Source organism: Benincasa hispida, chromosome 10 (genome assembly GCF_027475165.1).
Source record: "Benincasa hispida cultivar pf3 chromosome 10, pf3_genome.v1.1, whole genome shotgun sequence".
Taxonomy (NCBI): Eukaryota; Viridiplantae; Streptophyta; class Magnoliopsida; order Cucurbitales; family Cucurbitaceae; genus Benincasa; species Benincasa hispida.
The window spans coordinates 53,253,408-53,271,822 of record NC_143487.1 but is presented as its reverse complement, the minus strand read 5'-3'; the positions used below and the strand labels follow the sequence as shown (position 1 = coordinate 53,271,822).

The following is an 18,415-nucleotide window of genomic DNA, read 5'->3' as shown; positions in this document are numbered from 1 at the left end:
GCTTCTTTTTACTAAAGCTAATCTTTTCTATGTCGACAATCTTCAATAGATTTTGGTTCACAATACTCATTCTCAATATCAAGAGCAACATTATACGCAAAAATGTTATAGATAATTCATGAGTTCGGTTCAATCTTTTTTCTATCATGACATAGTTTATTGAAATCTCATTATTATATTTAGGTATTTCACCTTTCTCATTATTCATATCATGAATTTCTTCATGGGTAGTTACATCCTCACCAAGTTTTCTTGACTATTAATTATTTTTCTTTTTCGAGGATTCTTATCTTTAGAACCCACTAGTCTACCACGCTTTTGGCGTGTTCCAAACTCATTAGTGACAACTTACTATTTTGGGAATCGATTTATGGAATATTAGCAGTTGGTGTATGTGACTTACTTACTTTCTTTGCATCTTAAATGCATATGGTAACTAATTTGCTATATTTTGCAAATGAATTATCTTCTGAAGTTCAAGTTCACATTGATCTGTACGGGGATCTAAGTGAGACAATAACAATGCATTCCATGTAGTTTCTATTTCCAACTTCTTAATTCCTCCCCCCAATGTTGGAAAATTTGTCTCATTAAAATGACAATCAACAAATCGTGTTGTCACACCCCATCCCAGACTACTCTTTTATCCTAAGAAAATATATGATTGCAGTAGTTATCAACCCTTTTGTGGTACTTACAGCCGTTAATTTGTTTAAATATCTTGTTGACAACATATGAATACAAGCATACAACAACCAACAACTATGGTCAACAAGTTTCATACATAACACATGTACAGAATTTAAAACACAAGATCTCATGGGTCCCAACTTTCCACCTAGTCCCTATATGCAACAAAATACGTATACAAATATTCATAGACAACCACCTAACTGTTCAGTTTCTAGAGTCCTTGTCTTTGCGTGGCAGAGCAACAATAGAGTTATTTTCGAGGGAGTTAACCGCTACCTGGGGAAAGAAAATATTTGACACGGGGTGAGCTACTAGCCCAATGAGTGACGTTATAAAACATAGTTCTCATCTTTGAAACTGTACTAGAAAACTATATACTAAAATATAAAATCATTCTAAGCAACTATACATATAAACCTTTAATAAACATATCACATCTGAACTCATAGTTGAACTAATCCTTAGTTGAGAGTGAACCCATTTGGCTCAAACCCTCAACGTCAAGCCTTAGTCAGGAGAGAATCCTTTTATTCGATTCCTCAACGTCAAACTACCTACATGCACATGGTCATAATCAAGTACCGTCATACCTTAGGTACTTTCATTAGGATATCTTCTCTAAGTTCTTCAGTATCCTTCTTATAGCATTTCAAGCATAAACCTTTTTACTAAAGCATGTACGTTTAAATCATAAAGCATTTAATTTCAATACTAAGGCTTTAAATATAAAATCATTGCATGCTTTATTCATTTGAAAATAAGCTAGTTAAAACATGTTGTAAACTAGCTTTAAAGGGGCAACATGCATTATTCATAAGCACTTTGCATAGGAAAAACATGCTTCACTTCACTATGCGTTAATCATACATTTCATAAAAGCTAGGTTTCTTGGAAACTAGTTAAAAGTACTTAGCATGAGAGTAAACTTTAATAAAACATGGTTTCTAAAATATTGTAAATCAACATTGTCACTCACAGTTTTTGGGAAACTCTTTTATGGTTGATAGGCTTCCCCTATTAGTGTCAATCCTGAAAATATAACATCATGTGTTAACTTCTAGTAATGGTCTCCTTGTGAGACTAAGTCTCCTAATTAAGCTTGCATTTAGCCTTTCCCTAAATGGTTTCAAACCAAGGCATACCTTACTTTGCGTTCAACACTTAGCAAATTCTTTGGAGCTTTAGGTCCTTGCTATGCGGCCAACATGCTTGATCAACGCATCCCACAATGCATCATTGCAAGCTCCAAATGTTTATTTAAGTCGCACATAATGGCCCACACTACCACTTATGCATCCAATTTCTCAACGCATGCCCTCTCCTTCAATGCATAGAGTTTAACACTGACGCTCAGCCTTGCCTGTGCCCTTGTGCCAATTTGAGTTGCTTGCTTACTCAACCCAAGCAACTGCCTGCTTATTCAAAAAAAATTCGGATTCCACTTTCTTCCTAAATAACTCAATTTCTAGAGCTTATATCAAGAAACTTCCTTCTAAAAACTTGTTCCAAAATGTCTTAGGAAGCTTACCTTAAAATTTCAGCTGAAAAATCTTCGTGGTTTAGTCGGAAACCTCAAATCTTTAATAAAGGCTCTGGATTTACCCGAGAGCTAGTCCTATCTTAATTTCATCAATTTTTTAGCCTGTTCTTGGTGGATTCTTCTTCTGGCAGTCCTAATCCATCAACTAGATTCCTTTAGTTTTTAGATAGCCATGGAATATTTTTAATTGCTCGAATGGTTTGCCCAAACCGAGCTTTGAAATTGAGCCTTTCTATTTATAGTGGAGTCTGCTAGTCATGTAGTGCTTCGCAAGCTGCCACCTCCACCTTTAAGTATGCTTATCCCTCATGATTAGGATAGTTGGCATCTATTAACGGTAATTAATACTAATCAGCTTCCCTTGCTATCAACGCAAGCCTTGCCTTCAGCTAGCTTTAACACACGACAGCCCCTATGCATGCCAACTTCAACACATGTCCTAAGGACAACACTCGTGCCTTGGCCTCTTGGCTTTAATCACCATCGCATCTTCCAGCCTTTAACTTGCAAGGCCTAACCAACGCAGCACGCCCAGCCTGATCATCGCATAGCACCAGACCATCGCCCAAGCCAATGCTCACTTCAATACCCATCGCTTATCTTGTCGTGTGCCCCTCGCCGCAAGCTAACCTCCAAGCCCTTTTCCGTGTGTGCCCCTCTCAATGCATAGTCCACAATCATCGCTTCCCTTGCACGCAAGCACTGGGTTGCCTAGCCTTGTGCCAATGCTAAGGCCACCTCTTTTCGTGCGTCCTCTTGTCATGCCCAACACACCTTGCCCACATGCTCACTAACCTCCCAAGTCCCTTGGTTGTCGCATGCCTTATCAATGCATAGGGTTACAAGCGCTCAACATGTCCTTGGCGTGTACAACTCTAACGCCTAGTTCCCCTTCTCTCGGCCACACCTGGCTCCTCAAGAGTTCGTCTAACCTCTAAAAGTAAGATCAATGCATAAGAGTACTCCTCCAACGCCCAACACAAGGCTAAAGCATAGGCTACATCCTAACAACACTTAGCCAAATTTTTCCCTTGCTAGGTTCACACCACTTTACCCGAGAGCAAACTTTGCATACTCACCCATTTTCCCCTTTTAGTCCTTATTCTTCACCCATTTCCCTACAATTAAACATTAATTCTTATATACTCATCATACTAATCTCAATAATAAACATACACATTGATAACTTGTAGAAATACAAGTTATTGTGGCTCATAAGTTGGAACAGTTGGGGTCTTTGATGATAAAATCTCATCATTTTTAGAGAAAACACATGGAATTAATTGAACATTATCAAACTCATGCAAAAGAAAGTTTATTACTAAAACACTATGGCACTAACACGTGATATTGCAGGATCTCAACAAGAGGCTAACGCATGATTAAGAAAAGTGTCGCAGGCAAAGTCTAACGCATGGGGCATGCGTCGGAGGGATTCAACGCAAGGAAGATTCATTGATTCAGGTTGTTTGTGTCAAATCACCACTTGCAAGCATGGGCACCTGCAGCGAGCAGCGTCTAAAAAGCATCTGAGTGTCAGGCAGCTAACCAGGGTATGAAATTTAATGCTGCCCATCATCAAGTTGGAGAAGACCGACACCTATAAATAGAAGAAATCCCACCGAGTTTGAAGTTTTGAGTTCTCAACTCTTAGTTTTTAGTCTCAGTTTTAGCTTAGTCTTAGTTTTAGATCTTTAGAGCTGTACTATGGTGCCGAGAAGAACAAGCAGGAAGAGAACCATCACCATCGCCAATCAAGGAGCGGAGGAAGCCGAGCTCGAGAGAGACACTTCTTCCAATTCTTCCACAAGTGGTTGTACACAACTAGAATTGAGCCAAAGAGGACAAGAGATTGTACTCTGCGGCTTGACTTCTTCCATTTCATCTTACTTATCGCATTCATCTTTTCATTTGATTAAGTATTGGTTTTATAAAGACAATCAGTTTCTTTATAAATTCACTTATTTGATCTATCATACCTTGCCATTGTTATTTCTTGTTTATGTTGGATGCATCTATACTTCATGCAAAATTCCTTTGCGAACGCTTAAGCCAACTAAATCAACTGGTAAAAGCATCTTTAGCTTAACTATTCTAAAGAATAAGTAAGCCATCATCAAGTTAGAACGCCTAGTATATCTAGAGATAGACGCACTGGTGTTTTATTGCATTCTGTATTAGAGATAGGTATTATATGATATTCGCATTGAGAAGTGTTGAATAAATTCTAACACATAAATGGAGATAAACAAGTCATCTCATTTGCATCATATTCTTGTTCGTGTACATCCAACTTAGATCGACGCATATCACTTGCATCAAACTCCATTTTCACACGACCCATCATTCTTTACTCGACCCTTTTGTATCTTCTTGCACACACACACAGCACCATAGTGTAAATAACTCATTTCTCCATACACTTAGGATATCCCTACAACAGTTACAACGCAAGGTCTGCGTTAGCTGTAATCTAAATCCCTGAGTTCGACCTTGGACTTACCAGGAACCTAAGTTGGATTTATACTTGGATCTGATTTAGGAAAACTTGAACGTCAATAAATGAGTGTCATGGGTCCTGTTGCACATCACTAATGCATCAACGTGTTACAACGCATCAACGCATCATTTATATTTATACTTACTTTTCCAATTATTATATACAATACACTTCTAAGCTCGAATCACGAAATCAACGAACACACAGGTAGGGAAATTAGGGTTCAGGGTTTACACGTGCAGTAAATACATCACCTGCCAGGGGTTCAAGATATTTGATAATTGACAGAAAATCATATCCAATATATATTTCTAACCTCATTTGAGGACCCATCTTAGTACATTGTGGTGGAGCAATTGGAACACATATTGTGCATCCAAGATTTCTCAGATGTGAAATATTTGACTCATGACCATAAGTTAATTTTAATGACGATAAGATAATAGCCTAATGCGTACAAGTAACACTGTATACAAAAGAACATGTTCCTATACATATGTAGGAAGCTTAGTTCTCATAAGCAATGGTGTAGCAATTAACTGTAAACGTTTTATGAAGGATTTTGCTAAACTATTTTGTGTATGAACATGAACTACAGGATGTTCAACACTTATCCCAATTGACATACAATAATTATCAAAAGCTAGTGATGTAAATTCATCAACATTATCAAGATGAATGGTTTTAATTGTATAATCAGGAAATTGTGATTTTAACTTAATTATTTGAGCAAGTAATCTAGCAAATGCAAGATTTCGACTTGATAATGAGAACATGTGTGACCATCTACTTGATACGTCTATTAATACCAAAAAATATCTAAATGGTCCACTTAGTTGGTTAATAGGTCCGCATATATCACCATGAATTCATTCTAAAAATGTAATTGATTCAGTCCTCACTTTGATGGGTGATGGTATAATGATTAATTTTCTTTGAGAGCAAACATCACATGATAATTCATTAGATTGAAAAATCTTCTGGCTCTTTAATGGATGTCCATTTGAATTCTCAATAATACTTCTCATCATTATAAACTCTAAATGACCTAATCTGTCATGCCAAATTGTAAATCTGTCTGGATTCATGAACTTCAGGTTCATTATTGCATATGTTTCAATTACTCGTATATGAGTATAATATAATCCAGAACATAAAGCCAGTAACTTTTCTAGTATACGTTTTTCATTGAGACAGTAGATATGATATAAAGACACTCCATACTATTTTTGCTATCGGTCTCAATATGATAACCGTTGCAATGTATATCTTTAAAAATATGTAGATTTCTCTTTGATTGACTAGAGAACAATGCATTATCAATTGTAAATTTTGTTTCTCTAGGCAAAATAGTATTTTCTTTTCCAAAGCCTTCAATCAGGTTTGCAGAACTTGATATCGTATTGACTTTTGCCACCAACATTGTCAGATTGGAAAAATATTTTTTACTTGTAAGTATTATAAGTGTAGTTGCACTTGTCTAGTAGACATAGATAATTTTTACTCATATTTTAGTCATCCAAAATATGAAAATGATCCAGGTTTCTTCATTAAAAGAAAATAATTACTATAAGAAAAACAACATTTGGAATATACAAAGGTTAACATCTACTAAGAGAAGGAAAAAAAACATTAAGATTAATAAAAAAAAACATTAAATATAAATATTTTTAAAGTTAAAGAAAACAAACACTTGATGTTCCATCAATCTTGTTGATTTTCTCTTCAGGAGATTCAAAGAAGTCTGCCATATCTAAATCTGTCATATGGGATGGGTGAAATATGTCATTATCATGGTATGCAGAATTTGCTTCCATATTTTTCTCTTTTTCCATCGGGAAGGCTTGATAGAGATCAACTAAGTAAGTGGGCTTGATAGAGATCAACTAAGTGTTTTTACATACGATATGTACGTGACTATTGCCAAGTCATTCCATATTGGAAGCATTTATTTTCAACATCCTTTGAACTCTTATCTTGTGGAGCTTTTCTTTTGTATCATCATTTTGTGTGGTTCTTTTGAAATTTGAATGATTAGAACGACCACCACGAAAATAATAATTATTTCTTCCTCTTCCACAGTCACGACCTCGACAATGGTTATTAACATTCACAACATTCGCTTCAGGGAATGGTGTTGTTCTAGTTGGTTGAGATTCATGATTTTTCATCAATAACTCGTTATTTTGTTCACTGATAATGGGCAGAAATGCACGTTATTACAGTACTAAGTTATTAAACAACGAAGGTTTACGTTGATAAAATATGTTAGATTGCGTCCAACAAGACTTAAGTTCGTAGCATTGCGATCGTATGAATCCATCGCATAAAAGCAGTTAAATTTTGTATTTTTATGCAGAATATGCGTTGACGCAAAGCGAAAAGTGCGATCATAAGAAAGCAGCAGTTGAGCGTAGCGTTACCGCAAGGGTTTGCGGTGATTTGTGCTCGAAAACATCGGCTCAAGAAGGATTGTCGCATATAGCCGGTGCAACTTGGTGGGCGCATCTGGGTGAAAAGCATAATTAATCACGATGGGACAAAAAGCTGATGATGGTCGAGTCCGAATTAAGTTGACAAGTCGCTAACGATAACAAGTACACTCAGCTTTTCGGTGACAAATATTTGGCACATCAGTCAAAGAATTAAAGCCATCTCATCTGTGCAATCATAAGAGCGAAGCCGCCTTTCACCCTGAAGCTCTATAAATACCGAAGGCAACCTTCAGCAAAGGAGTTCGGACACTTAGAGAATTTTCCCTTAGATAAAGTAGCCTTGTTCATAGTTTTCCTTTTTATTTAGAAGACAGAGCGAGAGAAGGGAAGAGACGTCGAAAGATCGCTTAGGGAAACTCGAGAGAGAACCCAGAGGCGGGGAAAGTAAAGAGCGGGGCAACTCTCGCGAGAGCGAGACTATCTTTTGAACATAGTAGAAAAGACAGTGTAAAAGCCTTGGGAAGCAAGAGATTACTATCAGGCTTTTTATTCTCATCTTGCATTGTTATTTTGTATTTCAACTCTATATCTATACAATGGAATTTCGTTATCTACATCTGTTCACTCTCTTGAAAGCATGCCTGAGTAGCTAAATTTATCGAATCGGTTGAGAAGAACTAAGCTAACATGACCTAGGATCTTCATCGCATGCGATTATCTTATTTTTCTGTTGTGCCCAACACCCCTTTAGAGCTACTCGAGAGAGAGAGTCTAAAGAAAGAACCTAAGACTTGAGAGAATGAGATTAGAATCTAGACTTGAGAAAGCAAGATTAGATCTGCATAAGTAAGAGATAGGGACTTAGAGATAAGCTCTGTTTGCCAACCTGTATTGCATGCACCCTAGAGATATGTTATGTTATTATGGGGTCGCCTTATTTGTGTGTGTGTCATTTTGTCATCACATAAATAAGAATAGAGGCTTATGTGTAGGTTCTATAGACTCATCGTATATATCGCATGCGTTCTAGTATTAGAAGCCGTAAAATTCGCGTCGAGAGATGGTTTGCTATTGTATGTGTGTTGCATGATCGCATAACATGAACGCATCATAGGAAGTGTTAGTCGAACCCATTCTTAACCCGTTCACCGCATACTAATCGCATTTTCCATATTATCAACTCTTTTCGTAACTCCACCGCATTCATTTATTTTATTACTGCAAACAACAACCCAAAACAATTATTTGATGTCTTGGTTACCGCAAAGTCTTCTTGAAAATTACCACTGCATATCGTTTTCCCTAGTCCCTGAGTACGACCCTGGACTTACCAGGAAACTCAGTGGAATTTATACTTGGATTCTGCTGAGAAAACTTGTTGCTCAACGTATTTCCATTACCGCATCATTCGACCACGAGAAGACATGAAATCAATTCAGAATACTGTTTAAAACCTTTCTCTCGATATTGCTATTGCAGAAGCATATCCGAAATGTAGAAGAATTTATTCTCTAACATATTGATTTAAAATTTTGGAGCCTCAAGTGCCTCCATTTACGACAAGCTTTAGGAAGAAAAATTATTTTATGATGATCACATTTCTATGGCATCCAGGTATATTTTGGCATCAAACACTAATGAAAAATAATTATTACTATTGATATCAAATGCTACAAATTCTAATTTTATAATATTTTCATAGTAACACTATTACGAAATATTATATTTATATTAGAAATTTAATAAAATATGTTAGAATGCGTCCAAAAAGCATTAAGTTCATAACATTGTGGTCGCGTGCGTCCATCGCATAGAAATAGTTAATTTTTGTATGTTTTCTGCAGAATATGCGTTGACTCAAGGCAGAAAGCGCGATCACAAGAAATCAATGGTCAAGCGCAGTATTACTGCAAGGCTTTGCGGTGATTTATGCTTGCAAACATCTGCTCAAGAAATATTTTCAAATAGAGTCGGCACAACTTGGTGGGCGCATCTGGGTGAAAAGCATAATTAATCATGGTGGGACATAAAGCTGATGACGGTCGAATCCGAATTAAGTTAACAAGCCGCTAACGATAACAAGTACACTCAGCTTTTTGGTGATAAATATTCGATGCATCAGTGAGAGAATTAAAGCCATCCCATCTGTGCAATCATAAGAGAGAAGCCACCTTTTACCCTGAAGCTTTATAAATACCGAAGGCAACCTTCAAAAAAGGGGTTCAGCAGTTTGGTTCTTTTTGTTCATAGTTTATCCTTGTCCATAGTTTTCCTTTTTATTTTAAGGCGGAGAAAAAGAAAGGAAGAGACGCCGGAAGATTGCTATGGGCAACACGAGAGAGAACCGGAGGTGTAGAAAGTAGAGAGCGCGCCGACTCTCGTGAGAGCAAGACTATCTTTTGAACAAGAGTAGAAAAGACAGTGTAAAAGCTTAGGAAGCAAGAGATTGCTACGAGGCTCTTTATTCACTTTTTGCATTGTTATTCTGTATTTCAACTTTATATTTATACAATGGAAGTTCTTATTCTACATCTGTTCACTCTCTTAGCTTGCATGAGTAGCTAAACTTATCGAATGGGTTGAGAAGAACTAAGCTAACATGACCTAGGATCTTCATCGCATGCGATTATCTTGTTTTATGTTATGCCCAATACCCCTTTAGAGCTACTTGAGAGAGAGTCTAAAGAAAGAACCTAAGACATGAGAGAGTTAGGTTAGAATCTAGACTCGAGAGAGCATGATTAGAATTGCATAAGCAAGCGATAGGGACTTAGAGATAAGCTCTGTTTGTCGACCTGCATCGCATGCACCCTAGAGATAGGTATGATATTATGTGGTCGCCTTATTTGTGTGTGTGTCATTTTGTCATCGCATAAATAAGAATAAAGGCTTATGTGTACGTCCTATAGACTTATCACATATATTGCATGCATTCTAGCATTAGAGCCGTAGCATTCGCATCGAGAGATGGTTTACTATTGTCTGTGCGTTGCATGGTCGCATAACATGAACACATCCTAGGAAGTGTTAGCCGAACCCTTCTCAACCCGTTCACCGCATACTCATCGCATCTTCTATTTTATTAACTCTTTTCGAAACTCTGCTGCATTTGTTTATTTTTATTACCGCAAACAACAAACCAAACAACTATTTGAGTTATCGGTTACCGCAAAGTCTTCCTAAAAATTACCACCGCATACCATTTTCCCAAATACCTGAGTTCGACCCTGGACTTACCAGGAAACTCAGTGGGGTTTATACTTGGATTCCACAAAGAAAAATTTTTGCTCAACGCATTTCCATCACCGCATTTCATCCATAATTTCATCTCATAAAATAACGCATCAAGTTTTTGGCGCCGTTGCCGGGGACTTCGGCAAATCAGTGTGCTAACGGTAATTTTTCTGATTTCTTTGCAGCTCTCAATCTCTGGCGAATTACGACCCAGAGATTGAAAGAACATTTCGATGCAGACTGAGAGACAACCGCCAACAACAAGATAGAACCCCAAGAATGGCAGAACAACAAGGAACCAAGGGCCGCAAATGCGAAAAATATAATGGCCAACCCCATCCTTCTAGTGAATGACCACAATAGACCCATTCGGGACTTTGCGTCGCCCAACCTCTATGATTTCTCTCCAGGAATCATGTGGCCAGAATTAGATGGATCAAGATTTGAAATGAAGCCGATAATGTTGTAGATGATCCAGGTTGCTGGGAAGTTTGGAGGGAGGCGTGGCGAAGACCCGCACTCCCACCTCCGGAGCTTCATAGAAATCTGCAACACTTTTGTGTTCCCGAATATCTCCACCAAAGAAGTTTCACTAACTCTGTTTCCATTTTCTTTGTGAGATTAGGCAAGAAAATGGGCATATTCTCTCGAACTGGGGGAGATAACCTCGTGGGAGTAAGTCCTCGAAAAGTTTATGAAGAAGTATTTCCCACCAACCGAGAATGCCAGGAGAAGGAAATTAATAACAAATTTTGAACAAAAAGATGACGAATCGCTCAGCGATGCTTGGGCGAGGTTTAAGTGATTGGTAAGAGACTGTCCACATAATGGCTTACCAGACTGCCTGCAGATGGAGATTTTTTACCAAGGACTAAATCCCTCTTCGCAGACCGCTGCCAATGCTGCAGCTGCTGGTGGTCTGCTAGACAAAACATATAAGAAGGCTAAGAACATCCTCAATCGCATCTCTAAAATTCACAAGGACTGGAGACAGAGCGATCGGAGATTGAGCATAAAAAATAATGACGCAAACAACGAGGCAATCGAATCCCTTAAAAATCAAATGATTGCATTGATCAGTTTGATACAAGGCATCAGAATTAACAGGACGGGAGCGAAGAAAGGGCAGGTCAATGCAATTGCTCAAACGATTGCATGTTGTGTCATATGTGGAGATGCTCATTTGATGGAAGAATGCCCAGAAAACTCGCAATCAGTGTGCTAATCCCTACTCCGATACATACAACCACAGGTGGAGAAACCACCCAAATTTTGCGTGGAAAAATCAACAAGAAAACTTCCAACCAGTGGCATAAAAAGGAGGGCCACCTGGATTTTTCCCGCAAAACAATGGTCCAACACATTGTCAAGCTAGCAACTCGCAAACACCACAACCTTCGTCCTTAGAGAGCTTGTTGAAGAAGTACATTGAGAAAAACAAATCAGTGCTTCAAAATCAAGCAACATCCATTCGAAATCTCGAAATTCAGCTGGGACAAATTGCAGGCAAGCTGAAAAATAGAATGTAAGGAGCATTGCCAAGCTCAAATGAGCTTCCTCGCAACACTGGGGGTACCGGGAAGGAACAATTCTTAGCAGTCTTCATGCTAAGTGACAAAACGACTGCGGAAGTGGGGGAGGAGCCCATTGCGACCAACATGAATGTGGTGACAACCGAGGACCCGTTGACTTATAATTTGAAAAAGCCCGAGAAAATGAACCCCGAAGTTGCATCCACCATCAAGCCTTCAGAACATGAGACAGAAGAAGTCCAACTACCACCAGCTCCGCCAAGATTGAAAGAGAAACAAAATGATGAAGACAAGATCACAACAGTGGCAATAACGCAAAATGCTATGATCCCACAAAAAATGTGTGACCCAGGAATCTTCACGATACCATGCTCCATTGGAGGGGTCTACAGTGGCCAAGCATTATATGATCTTGGGGCGAGTATAAACATCATGCCACTATCAATCTTCAAACGATTGAATATTGGCACACTCACACCCACGACAAAGACTCTCCTACTCGCGGATAGATCCCAAATACATCCTGAAAGAGAGTTGAAAAATGTCGCAATCTTAATTGATAAATTCATCTTACCGGCAGACTTCCTCATTTTGGATTATAAAGCGGATGAAGATGCACCCATCATATTACGACGACCATTCCTCTCAACCAGTCGAGCTCAAATTGATGTGCTCAAGGGGGAGATTGTAATGAACATTCATGGGGAAAAGCTCCGGATTAAGGCAGTCAAGATCCTAGAGGACAAAAAAAAGAGGGAAAAGCCACCACGGATGTGAAAAGACCAACTTGGAATAATGTATCAAATACATTATAGTAATTATATCATATATATAATAAATCAAATTAATTATATCTCATATAATTAATTCCCTCAATTAATTTGAATTATTCAAATTAATCCAAAATCGTTTTCCATAAATACCCGTTGAGCTACAGAGGGGACCTCATGGATCTATAGCTTGAAGATCCAATGGTACTTGAATAATTAATTAAACATTTTAATTAATTTACTCAACATTCATTAACTATTGGGCACTGCACTAAAGACCAACAACTGCATTCTTCGCACTATAGATACATTTCTGTGTCCATTGGATATAACCCATCAACAGCGCGATAACTCTTCACAAATTGCTCGTAAGTACAACTAGGTCAAAATTACCATTTTGTCTTTATAGTTATATCTAACTCCTTAAGTACCATTGATCTCTCTAATGAACAATAAGCTATAGTCCAACTATGACTAAACACCTCTCGGGCCAGGAGAAGGTATGGCGCCATGATAGGTCTTGTAAAAGACTACTTTTATATGTTAAAATCCTCAATTATATCATATTTGTTTGCTTAAAATTTCTATTTTATAGGTAAAGGACAATCCCAACACTCTTGAAGCTATTTTGAGGAGTTTAGAGCATAATCGAGTCAAATTTACCAAAAGAGATCAAAGAAAGTGGAGAAAAGAAGGAAAAAATATGAAGATTTGCTTTTTTTTTTTTTTTTTTTTTTTGCTAGCTGACATCTTTTGTGCGTCATTCAAAGCAGATTTTTATTGTCTGTCATTAAAAGCTGGAAGGTAGTAGCTGAAAAACGGGCCAACATTGCGACGCTCTGAAGAATGAGGGAAAATAAAAAAAAAAATGTGTGTCTGCCTCGCATAGTGAAGTGTCGACGGCAGCATTGCAACGCCAACCCAATGCTTCTGTGTTTTTCATCGATTTAGCGTCGCAACGCTACCCCGCTTTTCTCCAAAACCCGAATTTAAACACTTCAAATTCATTTTTCACACTATTCTAAGGTTTAGTCTGATACGAGCTAGTAGGGGGACCTCATGGACCTACAGATCATGAGCTCCAACGATCCATGATTAACTGGCTAAACTGTTTAACCTAATTAACCACTATTTGTTAACTACCACGTCACTCCACTAAAGCCCAGTAGTTTCACTTCTTCACTGTAGATATTATGTCTACTCGATATAACCATAATTAGTAAGTCAACCTTTCACAGGCTGTTCGTAATAACGGCTAGGTCAAAAGTTGTTTTACCCCCGAGATTACATCTTGCTCATTAAGTCCCATTGATCCTCTAATGAATAATTGGTTTGTGATAAAATCACTAAACCGAGTCCCTCTTGGGCCAATGAGAGGGTGGGACCCCTTGTTCAAGATCTAAAGTCAGTACTTAAGGGAAGAATCTCTCTACTATCCATAAAAGCGGGTAGGAGTGAATTCTATCTTGCACTCTACGTCCCATGCTATCTACCCGATCACTTCGTTTGTAGCACTTTACAACAAATTATAAGAACTATAGAGTGGGCCGCATCTGATAGTGTTACCATAATAAGTTACCTAACTTTATTCATATACTATAAACCATTTTGGCTATTTACTAAACTTGATCCACTCTTATGTCTCCACATAAAGTTCATGTATTCATATAATAGCCATGAATCTTTAATTTATTGGATTTAGACTTTACAAGTGAAATTCACATATTGAATAACAGTTTTATTGAATAAATGTCAATAACATCTTTATTGATAATAGAATACGTTTAACATTACAAACAGCGAGTTTTATGACATACAACCCAACATTGTCTAACCTCTTGTTGAAAGGATTTAGTGTCTTGTTGAAGTTGTTTGGTTTCTTGTTGAAGTTGTATGTTGTCATTTTGCAAATTGTGGAGTGCCTTTTGAAATTTTAACAAATGGTCAGCAAGGGATTTCACTACATCCTCTAGAGACATACCTAAGGAGCTTGAGGAAGATGGTGGGTTCTGGTTGTCAAATTGCCCTTGAGATCCCCACTTGAAATTGGGATGATCTCTCCATCCTTGGTTATATGTTTGCCCACAGAGTCGTATTTTCTTTGAAATTCTCCAATGGCATTGACTTTGGCTTGTGGGCAAGCCTTGGAAGTGTGCCCAACTAATCCACACGCCCTGCATGGTTTGACTTGAGGAAGACCTCCTTGGGCTACCTGAGTAAAAAAAGAAACTAGATTAGATACTTGTGATCTAAGCTCAATTACTTCACTAGATTGAGAAGCATTAGGATCAAGTGTCCTTGTCCCAAAATTCTGAGAGTTCTCCGCCATGGTTAAAATGATTTGGCTTGCTTTGCTCGGTGTTTTGTCGACTAGAGCCCCTCCGGCAGCCACATCTATATTGCTCCTTTCTAATGGAAGCAATCCTAAATAAAAGTATTGAATTAGATATTGCTCAGAAATTTGATGATGTGGGAAAGATGGATATAACTGTTTGTATCTTTTCCAATATTCATATAAAGACTCTTCTACACTTTGTTTTATTCCATATATTTCCTTTCTTATACCGTGAGTCTCAGACACAAAAAAAAAAAAAAAATCTATAAACTTCTTTTTTAAACCACCCCAAGTGGTGATGGAACCCGCCGGTAGGTAATATAGCCAATTCTTAGCCACATCTTTCAAGGAGAAAGGGAAGACTCTAAGGTTGAGCTGCTCTTGTGTCACTCCATGTGGACGCATTCCATCACAAACAAAGTGGAACTCCTTCATGTGCTTGTGAGGGTCTTCGCCGGTTTGCCCCATGAATGTAGGAAGTAGATGTACTAGCCCGGCTTGAGCTCAAAGGGAAAAATTTTCTCTGGATATACGATGCATAGCAGCTGTTCATTATAATCTGGTTCTACTAACTCAAGCAAAATTTTCTCTTATTTCACCCATGTTGTTTGGTTGAGGTTGTTCTCCTTCTTATTGACTTGATTCTTCAAGTTCTTCTTCTTCTCTTCTAGTCCTTTCCCTTCATAATCTCCTTTCCTCACGGTCAATATCTAAAATAAAATCACAAAGTAAACTCCGAGAGAAGCGGGTCATACACAAAAGGATAGTTTAATCAAACTAACTATTTTTTGTTTTTCTTTCTTTTTCTTAATAAAAAAAGAATTCAAATATTCTTAAAGGCCAATTGCACGGCTCCCCGACAATGGTGCCAATTTGTTCAGGCTAAAATAGGTATCATGAGTTTTATCTTACCCAAAGCAAATGAAATTGAGAATACTCTAACTACAACTAAAACTAGCACATAGCAATAGTGGAATAAGAGGTCAATCCCAAGAGAACCTCTATTAATTGACCAAAATAGGCTAATTGAATTCCAAAATGCAAAAGATGAAAGGGGGAGTTTTTTGTTTTAAAGAACTAGAAACTAACTAAATGAAAAGCATGATTTGATATAGGAAATTTAGTAATGAGAGAAATAAGAGAGATTATGAGATAAGATTCAATGGGAAATAAAATCTTGGGGATTTTATGTAAACTAGGCAATTCTATCATTGATTTAACAAAGAATCATGCAATTAGATTGTTCAATAGTTCATTAAGAATAAATCTCTAATGCCCTAATTAGCTAATTTAACAATTAACCGTAATCTAGGTCTTCCTAAAGACATTTCACAATTAATCCCTAAATTGCATTAAACTCATAGGTTTTCTTAACTATGCCAGATTTGAAATCAGAAGACTGAAAATTCAATATTGATTGTATGAATGTTTTGAATTAATAGGTTATTTAAAGAAAAGACGAAAAGAAGTCCACATTTTCTATCAAGATTATTGATTCTTGCAATCCTAATTACAAATTTTTGATAGAACTATGTAATTTTTGCATACAAAAATTGATTAATCTTGAGTTGTCAATTCATTCTTGACCAATTTTATTCGAAATCTCAGCAAGAACATTCAAAAGAAAGTAACAACATGAAATAAATTCAAAGAAAGGTCTCAAGAAAGTGTCAATCTACATACTTCACTAAGAAAAATAATTACCTATTCATGGATGGTGAAAATCTTCAAGAAATCCATTGATAGTTGCATTATTGGTACAAAAATTGAATACAAATTGACAGAATCTCTCCAAAATTTACAAGAATAGCTTTGTAATTTTGAATTCTCTCTCTAAAAGTTGAAGTTCCCTTCTTTGAAATTTGGAAAATCTGGGTTTTTGTATTGAAGAAGGTCGCAGCATCGCGACCGTAGGTTGACGCTGGTTCGACGCTCACTTGCGAGAGACGCGCGCATGTTTTTATATTTTCTATCAATTTTCGGAGCGTCACAATACTGGGTAGAGCGTCTCAACCCTACCCCGTTTTGTAGCTACTGCCTTCCAACTTTTACAAACAGACAAACAATGACAGACAACAAAAATCTACTTTTAGTGACGCACAAAAGATGTCAGTTGGTAAAAAATCTACACATCTTCATATTTTCTTCCTTCTTATCTCTTCCATTGATCTTTTATGGTTAATTTGATTCCATTATGCTTTAAACTCCATGAAATAACTTCACGAGTGTCGGGATTGTCTTTTACCTATAAAATAGACTTTTTAAGCAAACAAATATGATAGAATTTAGGGCTTTGACATAGAAAAGATATTCTTTTACAAGACCTATCCATAATGTAAAAGTCAAACTAATATACAAGTACACAAAACAATAAACTAGGGCATAATACGCACCCAATACAAAATTTCCCACTTACCTTAGACTATATGTGACCTGTCTGGTAGACCCATACTCTGCAGGTGACCCTCAAACACCTTAGTTGTAAGGGCCTTTGTAAACCAATCAGCAACGTTGTGCTCCAAAGCTGTCCACGTGACGATCACATGCCCTTGATCCACAATCTCTCGGATGATATGATACTTCCGTTCTATGTGCTTCCCATGTTTATGACTCCGAGGCTCTCAAGAATTAGCCACAGCACCATTATTATTGCAATAAAGGATGATGGGCTTTAACATGTCTAGAAACACTTCCTGATCAATCAGAAATTTCCTAAGCCATATAGTTTCCTTAGCAAATTCAGAAGTTGCTTCGTACTCAGCCTTTATGGTGGAGTCAACAATGTACCCCTACTTGGTGCTCTCTTCTAGATTACTGCTTCTCCATTAAGAGTGAACACTGATCTTGTTGTGAATTCCTAGAATCCTCATTAGTCTGGAAATCAGAGTACGTGTATCATGTAAGGATCAGATTGATAGAACCATACATGAGCATGTAATCCCTCGTTCTTTGCAGATACTTGTGGTCCAATGATCAAATTCTGGATTAGACTGATATCTACTAACTATCCCCACTACATAGAAAATGTCAGGTTTAGTACATAACATCACATATATCAGGCTGCCAACAGTCGATATATAGGGGATTCGTCTCATTTCCTCAACCTCTTAAGGTATCCCGGGCCCAGGATTCGGAATTCGAATTCAACCCAAATGGCCCCGACATTCCCCTATGTCTCCTGCGACTTGGCTATGTCATCCTCCATTCTTCCTCCCTTCCTACCTTTCTAGGAGGTCACCTAATATAGGATTGCTCCAAGCTAAGCACGCTTAACTTTGGAGTTCTTATGATTGAGCCACCGAAAAGGAAGGTGCACCTTGTTGATATAGGTAGTAACTTTCAATTCTTTTAAGCCTTTCTTTACCATACTTTCATG

At 37.6% G+C, this 18,415-nt stretch overlaps 1 non-coding gene across 1 annotated transcript; it reads right to left on the bottom strand.

Moving 5' to 3' along the window:
* Nucleotides 1-11,129: 11,129 nt before the first annotated feature.
* On the bottom strand, nucleotides 11,130-11,236 carry LOC120089619 (small nucleolar RNA R71). The gene has a single exon (XR_005485292.1). It is a non-coding gene; the product is annotated as a small nucleolar RNA R71 (small nucleolar RNA).
* Nucleotides 11,237-18,415: the final 7,179 nt, after the last annotated feature.